Source organism: Lycium barbarum, chromosome 7 (assembly GCF_019175385.1).
Source record: "Lycium barbarum isolate Lr01 chromosome 7, ASM1917538v2, whole genome shotgun sequence".
In the NCBI taxonomy this organism is placed as follows: domain Eukaryota; kingdom Viridiplantae; phylum Streptophyta; class Magnoliopsida; order Solanales; family Solanaceae; genus Lycium; species Lycium barbarum.
This window is the reverse complement of record NC_083343.1, coordinates 100,415,034-100,428,272: the sequence shown is the minus strand read 5'-3', so window position 1 is coordinate 100,428,272 and position 13,239 is coordinate 100,415,034. Positions and strand designations below refer to the sequence as shown.

The 13,239-nt window shown below is 36.4% G+C and overlaps 1 pseudogene; it reads right to left on the bottom strand.

The window, feature by feature from the left end:
- Positions 1–9,236, bottom strand: part of LOC132601654 (uncharacterized) — a 28,157-nt pseudogene extending 18,921 nt beyond the window's left edge.
- Between the last annotated feature and the right edge of the window lie 4,003 nt (positions 9,237–13,239).

The window sequence follows — 13,239 nt, the reverse complement described above, 5'->3', positions numbered from 1 at the left end:
ATTGGAAAAAAGGCAATTGCTTTTTTCTCAAATTCTAGCTTTGCATCAAGAGTACTCAAGCAGTGAAAATAATATCAAGTTTTATATTATCCGAATCAGGTTTGATTGTTTTATATTTTATTATTTTGCATTTAAATTTTTTATTATTTTTTATATTTTTCTTCATAGTATATATTGTCTTTTTAGTTATTTTTTAGAGTTTAAATATATCAACACGAAAGTATGAATTCGGATATTTGAAACTCCAAAAAAAAAAAAAAAAGATTGAAACTTTAATACAATCTCAAAATGGAGCCCTTGATAAATTTTAATAAACAATAAAAATTCTACAAAAAAAAAATGAAAGAATTTAATGTTGATGAACAAATTGATGATATAGTTGAGTTAGACGATAGTAAAATCCAAGAAAAAAGAAGAAGAAGTTGGTGACGAATCGACAAATATTTTCAAGAAGATCAATGGATTAGCTATATCATCAATAAAAAAAGGGACTATTGGAAGAAATGATTAATAACAAATTATTAATAATTTTGCATCTCAAAAAAGCTAGAAAAAATAATTTTAAATAAATTATATATGAATTTTTTTCTTTCACCCAAAAACTTAAGGCCTCTCGTTGAAGTTTCGTTTGGCCACATATATCATTAAGCCGCCCCTGGGCTTAGACCTAATGATGTCCATTCATCTGATATTACATTTTCACCATGGTGGCGACAAGATAGACCATGATTACATTTCCACCATGATATTACACTAGTCAATTTAACAGCGCGATTTCCACCATGTTGGCGACAAGATAGATCATGATTACATTTCCACCATGATATTACACTAGTCAATTTAATCGCGCGATTAAAATAGACCGCATATATTATTCCAATTAGATGCAAAACACGTCAAATTATCCTTCGCAAATTTATTTCCTTTATATTCTAAAATTAAACGATTTTCTTTTCTAGTAATTGATCGTGTACTTCGCTAATTTCCAAAAATAAAATTGTAACAATTTAAAACTTTTATATAACAAAATGAAAATTAAATAAAAAGTTAAGGAACTAAAACTAAATTCGTTAAAATAATTATGATAAAAATGATTGTCGCCTGTTCCGTAGCTTGTTGAATTTTTTCAGTGGAGAAGTTTAATTATAATTTATTTTAAATAATTAATTTTCATGTTTGATTTTAAAATATAGAAAGTGCATCCTAACACTAATTTTTCACTTGTTCTTTAGTACACTAAAAGCTTAGTGTAGTTATTACTTCTTGTTTTATTCCTTCCTTAATTTTTGTTTACTTTTTCAATGAACTCCTTTTCTTGTCAAAACTTTCAACACACTAAAACCTATAAAAGCATTAGAAAAGGAAGTTGACATTTTTATCGCGTCAGAATTAGATTGCTTATGATGAAAGTAATGCTATCCAAAATAATTTTTCAATTCTTAATTTTTCTTATCGCCTTTGTTAAAAGGTCAAGGGCTTGAAATTGTTTGATGGTATCTGCAAATATTATTTGTCATTTAGATTTAAAGAGAGTTTTTGAAAATTAAGATTCTCACTTAGAAAATATTATTAGGTACTGGTCTTCTTGTCCCACGATAATTGAAAGATATTCTTACTTAAATGTGGACACAAATTAGCAATAACATCTATATAATCATTGAAATGTTCTCGTTACTTTGGTATTCTAAGAGCCCATTTGGCTTAGCTGATTTAAAGTAGCTGATAAGTATTTAGTGTTGATAAGTATTTTTAAGTGCTGAGCCGATTTGATAAATAAGCAGTTACGCTTTTGGATAAAAGTGCTAAAACTAATAATAAGCTGCAGAAGTGTTTGGGAAAAAAAGTGCTGATAAGTATTTTTTTATGTTAAAGTGACTTAACTACCTTTAAAATCATTTACATAATAAGAACGTTATTTTTATAAGTTTTTGAATTCCAAATTAATTCAAATACAAAATAATTTATGCCTCATTTCATTTTCAATACAAATTGATTAGATAAAATTATTTCTTATGAGTACAAATTGTTTTATGATAAGCTAAATTACAATCATAAGCTATAATAAAATAGTTAATAATTATACTAAAGTTCGTTAGTATAACATACTCAACTAGTACACAAAACATTTGAATAGAAGAAACACATGCAATTAATGAAATTTTGTTTGTTGCTACTTAAATTTGGCTGCTTCTAATGGAGAAGAGCTTCAAATTCTCGTATGTTAGAAGAGAGCTACTGAGTTTTAAGGACGTAGGGTGAGGAAGTGAGAATGGTGGAGAGGGTTAGGATTTTATTAGAGTAATGGTATTTAGGGATTACAAAATAATATTACAAAATTAATGCTAAGAACACTAATTTTTATAATTAAAAAAACAGATATGAAAAAATAAAATGAAAAACAATTTTAGGAAAAAATAAAAAAAGAAAGGAATTGTAGAATAAAGAAGTTGAAGAAATATGTTGGCACCAATTTCGGCTCCTTATTGTGGGCTTTGCTATTCCCCTACCTTTCTTTCTCCTTTTTCCTTCATTTTTTTTTTAATTCCACTCGTCGCTTGGTCTTCCTTTTTCTCTCCCGAGCCTGTCACCTTCTTCCCTTCAGTAACCGTCGAATAACATTTCCTCTCAAATCACAAAACAAAATACGCTTATGGGAGCGACTCTCTATTCCTATTCTCCACCGGATCATCAAGTGATTAGCCAATTCAATCCCTTTTTCCTCCGTATCATTTTCTCCTCCTAATTTGTTGTGAAAATATCAAAATATGGTTCTTTCTCCAAATAATTATTCTTGCCATTTGACCACTCTCATGACTCTTTCGATAAATTCTTCAATCAAATGGGTCCTTTTTTTTTTTTTGATACCTCCCCGTATGAGGAATTATAGTGCAATACCTTCTCAAAAAGCTTTTTATTTTAAAGAAAAATATTTGTTACTCCATAATATTTCTCGTTACACACAAAACCTTTAGAAGGACCATAAGATAGTCTCTCTTTCCCTTCTGTTAAAGAAATTGCATTTCAGAAGAGAAGATACAAAAGTTAAAGAAATGATCCATTGTTGTTGGTGTACTCATCTTCAACCCTTTAGTTTAGTTTTATATGATAAAAATTAAGCGTTTTGGAAATGAAAAGTTGGTCTTATCATCTTCCATTTACTTGTATGTGTTTTAATAGTAGTAACAGATATCCGAAAGGAACGTGGCCTCACTAAATGTGTTTTAGATTTTCAGTTTTGTTTCTCATCAATTGTTTTAGAGACTTTGAGTTTTTCAAAAATAAAGATAAAAAAGGCAAAAAAAGGAGAAAAAAGATAAATAGTTTTCTAGGCCATAGAGAGGTGCCACGTCACCTTGTCTATTCCTAGTTTTATATTAAATATAAATATAGATATAGATATAGATATAAATTTCCACCATGGTAGCAACAAGATAGACCGTTACATATTCTATCAGATATAGTAAGCGTTAATTTAATAAAAGAGAGAAGAAAAACAACAGCCAAGTCGCAACCTAAATGGTGGTTACAGGTTATAGATCCGCAAAATGAACCACTTGAATTAATGTCAACTGTAAATTTTTAACCTCAATACTTGCATCAATTAAATTGATTTCAAGTTTCTTTCTATTCCTTTTTTCTGTTTTCTTCTCTCCAATTTAATAAGGGCAATCAAGATCCAAGTATTAATTTATAGGGGATGAATAAGTATAATATTGTCATACACTTTCTAGAGTTTGAGTGGCAATAACTCCAGTGACATTCTTACCTGTAGAACCAACGCCGTCCAGATTCAGACAGGGTGGGCTCCAAGCATATAAATCAACTAGATGACCAAATCTGTTGACCATGTGAACATAGTAAATATAAGTTTGGAGAAGTTTGCAAGTGCATATGAAACGAGGTAATAGTGTATCCAAATTTACCTGTCTTCCCCATTACCATCTTTGTTTCCGACTAGGTTTTCACCGTACAGTCTGCCAGGGATAGCATTTCCAATAGAGAAGTGCATGATATTGGCTTCATGCCAACGACAAGTTTTTTGGTTGCATGCACAGGTGATTGTTTATACACACCCATCTATTCCAGCAAATTTAATCCACATTTTAGGCAATAAAAGATATGAAAAAGAAATGCAAGAAAGCCTTATTTTTCTTTTCGGGGTAGAAAATTACTGCAGTCAGCATAACCCACAAATGAATGAGCACAACTTACTGTCACGATTCAACTCGTGGGTTGAGCGGGCACCCACGCTAACGGCCCTAGTGGGCGAACCTTTCCCTTACTCTACCTCTTATCAATATAATATGCGGAAACTAACAACAAATACATAAACAGTCTCGATATATAAATACTAGAAAGTGTGCGGAAATACAAGACATAAACCCAAGAATCTAATCTAAACCATAGTACAAGAGCCACTACATAAATACAAGTCTGAATAAATACTAAAGTCTCAAACTAAGAGATACTGTCTCTAGGTTGCAAAAGAAAGACAAGCATATAGGGAGGAGTCTCCGGGCTGCGGATCCATCTAGTAGCTCACCCTGGAAACTCTGGCAAGTAGGCTTCGGGATCACTCGCGAGGCTGGGACGTGGATCCAGTGACAAACTTTGCACTCAAAGAAGGAGTACCACAAGGATAGTATCAGTACAACACTTGTACTGATAAGCATCATTGGCTGTCAACGATTAGTTTACATATATAAAGAAAAGAAACTAATAGGTAGACAGATAAGCAATCAAGTACAGTCAAGAACAACTCAAGTATAGAATCAGTCATATATACCATATCAGTCCATGTATGAGATTAGCCAAATGTATAAGAGGCCATGAACACAGTCAAAATGAATGGGTGAATGTATATGTATTTCAATGCAGTGCAATGCACTGGCCAACCTTTGATCCATACGCACATGCTAAGGGAAATGCCTCATAACTATGACCCATGGGGGACCCGCGAAGTCCATGTACTCACACAGAAATATTAGCTAGGGCTTACACAGAATGTCGCCACTAGGTTTACTCAAAATACCAATATCCACTAAGGCTCACACAGAGTGCCGCTGCTAGGGTTCACACAGAATTTCCTTTGTTACCTTTGTCAATTAGGCCCACACAGAGTATCCTTATTTCCATAGTAACCATTGATGCATATGAATGGATGATATATAAATGATTGGATAAGTCTCAATCAATAACTAGAATCATGGAAACAGTCTTGCCATATTAGGAATGTTGTACACAACTCAAATCATCAATACGTAATAAGAATACATGCCATGCATGATGTCAACATCAACAGTAAATCATATCGATCCTCACCAGTCACTTGCCATGAAGTACACATCAGAATTCATATCATTTTCATGTTCCTTCCTTTCAGGATGATAAGTGAGATATCAAAAGAGGGAAAATTGCAACTCCATGTACAAAATATAGCAAGTACGGCGACAAGCCCGCATAACAGTTGACGGAACCAACCTAATTGGATTTCACCTCCACGCCAAGCCCGAAGGCCTATAATGCATTCCCCGTCAGTAACTAAACTCTACATATGCTTCACTAATCGAAGTCTAACCATAAGGTAAGCTGTAACCTACTTTAGTACCGAGCAAGTGCCACGAACTATCCAACTCGAGCCTTCTCTTTACGAATGGCTTCCGAACAATCTAAGTCTAATAAAAAATTTAATCTATATTAGAATCTGAGACTAACGATACCCATATTGCTATAATACAATTCAAAAATAACTCTTAAAAAGGAAACCCGCGCCCATAAAGTCAAAAACAAAAATTTCAAGTTGAAAAATGTTAGCCCAAAGCTTAAGAGGTTCAAACACTAATTATCACCAAAAACTAGTCCCAATTTAGCATCAATTTCGGCATTAAATAAAAATCCCAATTTTAGAGGAAACCCCTAATTTCCATAATCAAAACCTTGAATAAAAGAGAGATTCAACTTAGTAACTAGTTACCTCAAAGATTAGATGACTATAACTAAGTACATTCCCCAACAAAAAAAAGATTTAGGAAGAAAAGATGGTTCAACTCAACCTAGGGTCGATCACCCCAAAATCCCCAACCTAACATGGTTTTCTACAAGATTTCCCCCACTTCTAATGATAACATAAACAAGATAATAAAATAGAATGCCTACCCAATCGAAGAATTTTCTTCCTCTAAAAGCTCCTCAAAATCGCCCCCAAATACTCTCTAGGTCTCCAATTTAGTGAATGGGAAGAAATTATTCTAAATTGGGATAGAAGGTTTTCTGATTCCAACGATCTTGCAGATGCGACTTCACCTCTGTGAAGAATTATTCGCAAATACGGAGCCCCTTGCCACCTAATTTCCTTGCATCTGCGGGTCAATTCCCACATAGTCGAGCCTGCAGATGCGAGCCCATGTCCGCAGAAGCAGCACACTAGAAACCAGCAAAAATCTAATTTTTCACCAAGCTCAGCCCAAAACGCGACATTTATTCTAGACTTCCTGGATACAAATCAAACATGCATACCGATGTAAAAATGCGCTATGAACTCACCCGTGCCCTCAGAATCCTCAACGGAGGTCATCTTGACCCGGTCAACCCTCAAAACTCCCTAAACAAGTTTCCAACCAAGTGGCCAAAACGCTTCTGAGTGCCTCAGGAATCAAACCAATCACCATGGGGACCACGAAGTCCATGTACCCCTCGTACCGGTAAATGAACTTGGGACCGAGCACTCTCTCACTCCAGCAACAACCTCGAATCACAAACTCTCATCTCTCTTTACGCTCTCCAGCAAAGACCTCGGAGGCTACACTCTCTTACTTATCATCATTTTCAATCACAATTCATATCAAATCACTATATATTATAAGAATGCAAGCCATGGATGATATCAACATCAACAGTAAATCATATCAAATCTCATCAGTTACTTGCCATGAAGTACAAATCACAATTCATATCATTTTCATATTCCTTCTTTTTCGGATGATAAGGGAGATTTCAAGAGAGAGATGAATGCAAACACAAGTCACAAATATACCAAATATGGCGACAAGCCCACATAACATCTGACAATACCAACCTAGTTGGATTTCACCTCTACACCATGCCCGAAGGCTGATCATGCTTTCCCCATGAATAACTAACATTACATACGTTTCACTAACCGGATTCTAACCAAGAAGGTAAGCGATAATCTACCTCTCAAGCTGAACAGGTGCCACGAACCTCAAGCCACAAAGCCTTTCCCTTCCGAGTAGCTTCTGAACGATCGAAGTCTATCTTCTACATTAGATTACAGAACGATACCCATATTACCAAAGACACAAATCAAAATCCCAAAACAACCTTAAAAAAGGAAACCCAGGCCCACAAGGGAAAAAATAAGAATTTTATCAGAAAATTAGGTTACCCAAATACTAAGTAGTCATAATCTCAAGTCTCGTGTCATTCCAACCCCAAACAAACGTCAATTTCATCAACAATGGAAAAACCCCCAATTTTGGAGAAAATCCATGGATCTAATCCATTGAAAACCCATTTTGAAATAGAAATTTGAATTGTAAATAACTTACCCAAGCTATATCAAGCTAACATTAGGAAAAATCACCCCAAAACCATCAATGATTTGATAAGAAAAGTCCAATATCTAACTTAGGGTTTTTAGTCATGAAACCCTTTTTCAAAAACAAGTTTCTCACCATGAACTTTAAATATACAAGGATGAAATCATAAAACAAGGCTAGGGAACTTACCCTACAGTTCTTTCTTGAGAAAACTTCCAATTTTCCCCCTTCCAACAAGCTACTAAGTCCAAGAAATGTTTAGGGTCAATGGGTTTCGGAGTTAGAAAAGATGGGGTTTTAAAACAATTTTCTAATCCAACGATCCCGCATTGTGGACAATCCCTTGACAATACGGGATTGTATCTGCAAAAAAATACCTGCAGAGGTGAACCTACTTAAAAATTCTGAAACTCACAAGCGCGGTCCCGCGTCTGCAAAAAAAACCATCGCAGGTACGGACTTGCCTGGCCATCAAAGATCTCGCATTTGTAAGCCAATTCCTCGCAAATGCGGCATACCAGAGCCAACAAAAAAAAATCTAGTTTTTTTCATTAACTTCCACCCAAAATCCAACACTCATCCGAGACCTCCCGGATACAAATCAAACATGCATACCAATGTAAAAACATGCTACAAACTCACTTGTGCCCTCAAAATTCCCAACGGAGGTCATCTTGACCTGATAAACCCTCCACCTTAAGCCCTTAAAATAAGATTCCAACCAAAGGACCAAAATGATGCCGAGTGCCTCGAGAACCGAACCAACCCCTCTACTAAGTTATAATTTCCCTCTGAACCTCATGGAATTGATGAAATTACCAAAAAGGTTTGGATACACAAAAGTTAAGTTTTGGTCAACCATTTTTCACTTTAAGCCTTTAATTTCCTCAATTTTGACCAAGACTCACCCGACTACCTTGGGAACCATTCCACCTATCCCCATAAGTCAAACACGCTATAATTGAGCTAGGGGTAGGGTGAACAGGGGTAAAAGGGTCAAAACATGTAAAATACCAAATAGTTTGCTACATCAGATACTAATTAAACAACCGTTCATCCTCGAATGTGGAAGAAGTGAAACGAAGAAAAGATACCTGAATCGGTAAAGAGCTGGGAATTTTAGCATACATATCGACCTCGGTCTCCCACATATCCTCCTCTACTGGACGGTGCTTACATTGCACCTTAACTGAAGATATCCCTTTTGATCTCAACTTCCTCCCTTGACTATCCAAGATTGCTATCAGCTCTTCCGAGAAGGACAAATTCTGGTCGAATAATACCGAGTCCCAATGTAGATCCTAGTCAACTTCTCCGAGTTGTAAGTCTCTAAACTAGAATGAAGTGCGCGAACTTAGTCAACCTATCAACAATTACCCAAATGGCATCAAACTTGCCCAAAGTCTTCGGTAGACTAACCATGAAATCCATAGCTATCCTCTCCCACTTCCACTCGGGAATGGGCATCCTCAGAATCACACCTCCCGATGGCTGGTGCTCATACTTAACCTTCTGGCAATTCAAACACTGGAACATAAAGTCCATTATGTCCCTCTTCATCCTACCCCACCAGTAAAGCTGCCTTAATTTACGATAAATCTTTATAGCACCAGGATGAATAAAGTACCTGGAACTATGAGCCTCCTCCAAAATCAACTCAATCAAACCACCAACCATAGGAACGAAAATGCTCCCCTTAATCCTCAAAACACCCTCCTCATCAAGAATAGCCTCCTTGGCTTCCCCACTTAGCACCTTATCGTGAATCTTACACAATTTCACACCCTCAAACTACTGGGCCTTAATCTCATCCAAAAGAGACGACCACGCCTCAACACAAGCTATAACCTTACCAGATTCTGAAATATCGAGTATCACCATACTATTAGCCAAACAATTAATGTCAGTGGCTAAAAGACACTCCCGAATAATCAAACGCACCAAGCTACCCATACTCACTACCTTTCGGCTCAACGCATGTAACGATCTGTTTGGTCGTTTTAGGCAATTTACATATTTTACCCTTGTTGACTCTTGCCTTAGCTTCGTTAGAGTTTTTTTTAGCCGCGGGAATGGCAACTTGGTTGCCTAGGTCATCAGGCGAGCCTTGATAGGATTTGAGGAAATTAGAACCTTAAAGTGAAATATATTTGACCAATAGTTGAATTTTGGGTAAGCGGAACTTTTTTGGAATTCCATTGATTCCATGAGGTCTGGAGGGTCTTTATGACTTGGTGGGTGTTTGGTTTGGTTCTCGAGGCTTTTGTACCCTTGATTGGACCGTTGGGGGTGGACCGAATCAACGTGACTTCCGTTAGGAATTTCGAGTGCATGATTTAGTTTGTAGTACATTTTTATATATGTCTACATATTTGGTTTCTATCTGGGAGATCTCGGATGGATATCAGGATTTGGGTTAAACTTGGTGAAAAATCAAATTGTTGCTGGTTTTTGATGTTCCGCTTCCGCGGGTGTGTGTTCTGCCTCTGTGGGACTTGGCCGGCACACCCGAGAGGGTGAGGTGTTAAGTGTTTCCGCATGCGCGAGCTTTTCTAAGCCAAAGCGAGTTCGTATCTGCGGACAAGGTGTTCGCGGACGTGGAAAACGCTGAATCAGTGACCTTTTATTTCCCCATTTTTAATATTTTCTCCCATTCACAAAGTTATGAACCTAAAGAAATATTTGGGGTGATTTTGGAGAGCTTTGGAGTGAATTTTCTTCGGGGTAAGTCTCTTCACTCTAATTGTGATTTCATTTTGATTTAGGATTGGAATCTATGCAAAGTATTAAGAGTTTAGTTGAAGAAAGCTGGGTTATGAACCATAGTTATGATTTGTGGTTTGTTTAATTTAAATGGGAGTTTTGTTGGGAAGTCTTCCTGATTCTAATCTTCTAATCTATGAGGTAACTAGTTGCTAAGTTGAATCTTTCTTAAATTCAAGGAATTTGATTATGGAATAAGTTAGGGTTTTTCTCTAAATTAGGGGGTTTCTATTAATAAGGCAATTGATGATGATTTGAGGTTAATTAGTGATTTGGGGGAATGGTATTTGACTTCCTAAGTGTTAGGTAACCGATTTTTACTTGAAATTTCTATTTTACCCTTGTGGGCTCGAATTTCTCTTTTAAAGTTTGATTTTCAATTCGAATAAGTCTATGGTTATATGGGTATAGTTAGTTCCGGTTTCTAATGTATATTACATTTTGAATAGACTTTGACTGTTCGGAAGCACTTCGGAAGGGTAAAGCTTTGGCGTGAGGGTAATTTAGACTTTGATTAGCGATTCGCATGTGTTACGTAGTATTGACGGGAAAAGAATGATAGGTATTCAAACATGGTATGGATTTGTGATCCAACTAGGTTGGGATGATTTATAATTATGTGGGCTTGTCGCCGTTAATTATGTATTGATTGACATGCGGTGTACTTGACTATGTGATTTTGAATTGTGGGATGTGATAGACTCACTTGCAGCAATTAGAACTTACTATTTGATAAGTTTCCATGACGATTGATGATTCATGCAGGAATTGATTGGCTTATGATGCTTTGTGATCTCCATAGCATAGTCATTGACATTGATTGCATTCTTATTCTTGCATTTATACATGATGGAAATGTTGTGGGAAACAGTTGATGAAAGGATTGTAGAACAGTTGATGGAAAAACGTTATGGAAACATTTTTGAAAAGAATGAAAGAAAGAGAAAGATGAAAGTTATATTGTTATTATCGATCCGAGGTATGTGCGGATATATAATGGCAGGGTTACAGTCTGGCGGTAAATTCAGGCGGTACAGTGACGGTACATGGACTTCGCGGGTTGCCCATGGGTCATGACTGTTGAGATGTCCATATTTTCGTCCTTAACATGTGTGTACAGGCTTTAGTTATTGGCCATTGCATTGCACGTCATTCCATCTCAATTCATTGCATTCCTCATTATCACATCATACATTTGTACTCATGTTATGGATTAATTGAGGATATATTGAGGATTTGGCAAACTTGTAGTATAGAAGCTTAACCTTAGGCTATAACTTGGTTTCCTGATATTTTGTAACTTTTGATTGTTATTGTTTGACTGTCTATTAACTTGTTGATTCTGTGTTTTCATATGCGTGAACTAATCTTAGTCGGCCTATGATGCTTATCAGTACTAGTGTTGTACTGATACTACTCTTTCTTTGAGTGCAAAGTTTGTTACAGCATCCGTATCACAGCCTCGTGGGTGACCCCATATTGCTAGGAGATTCTTGGGTGAGCACTGCTAGATTCGTGGCCCGGAATCCCCTACCTTGTTTATCTGTCTATTTGATCCCACATGCAGATTCTATTTATGTATTTTAAGACTTAGTAATCTTTAGACTTGCTTTTAATGATCAGTGACTCTTGTGCTATGGCTCAGACCAAATCTTTCGGGTATATGTTGTATTTCACACTTTATTTCAGTATTTATATATATCGATACTGCTTAGCAATCATTTTATTTCAGCATGACTTTCGTTGAAAAAAAATTAATTAAGTAAGGAAAGGGTTTGCCCACTAGGGGGGATGGCGTGGGTGCCCTTATGATTCACGAATTGGGCCGTGACAAGTTGGTAGCAGAGCCCTAGGTTACTGGTCTTACAAGTACAAGAGCATGTCTAGTAGAGTCTTTCGGATCGGTATGATGAGCTCCATACTTATCTGCGAGAGGCTATTGGACATTTAGAAAACTTCTATCTTCTTCACTCCTTTCGTGCTAATTCATTAAAATTGGTATTTGATTGGTCTAGATTGGTATCTAACTTCACTTCTTTTCTCCCACTAATGGTGGGAACACATTCTTGAAATTGTTGATGCGTGGCTTGATATGATGGGGAGTGGTATGGTACAAAGTGTGTTTTCTTATATGGGCGCGTGGCTAAGTTCGATTTTCAGGCAGGATTGTGACTCTTTAGTTCGGTATGTAAAGTTGGAGTGATAATATAGAGGACTACACGACCTCCATGTCTTCAGCGGTGAGTTGCTCGTAAATTGAGAGAGGGTAATTATGGTTTCACAAGAATGTTTTGCTCGAAGTGTGATCAGTATGGGGAAGTTTTGATTTCGTCAAGTTATTATGATAGTTAGGTGTAACGAGTGTATCTATGGAAAATCAACTGTTCCGTAATGGCATAATATAGATGTCGATATATGGAAACAAGTGTAAGCTTAGGGAGGATCATCCGATTCGACAAGAGGATAATGATCGTGTTATAAGGATGAAGAGAAATGAGGATAAGGACGTGAGGGGTGACTTGTGTGTTATGGCGTGAGGAAGTAAGATTTCTTTTGGTATTAAGGAAAAAGTACTTCATTATCATATGGGACGGAGGCGTAAGGAAGAAAATTTGGGATGGATTCATTTCCGTTATATGAACAGAACGATTAGTATCTGACGTGCTCGTCAGGATAAGGTAACCAGATGTGCGAGGGCGGATGTCGTATAAGGTAGTGAAAAGTTAACTTGGGCTCCATTATGATAAAATTATAGTGGTGGAGTAATAGCTAGTGGTTTGAGAGTTCCTTCAAGAAATGGCTATTTGGTCTAGATCAGGTGGAAAGGTTATTTGTGATTAGTGGAACTTAAGGGAATAAACAACTATGATTCTCCAATAAAAGGTGTGTTCGTTCGCTCGTGGTGTTTCAAGGTTAG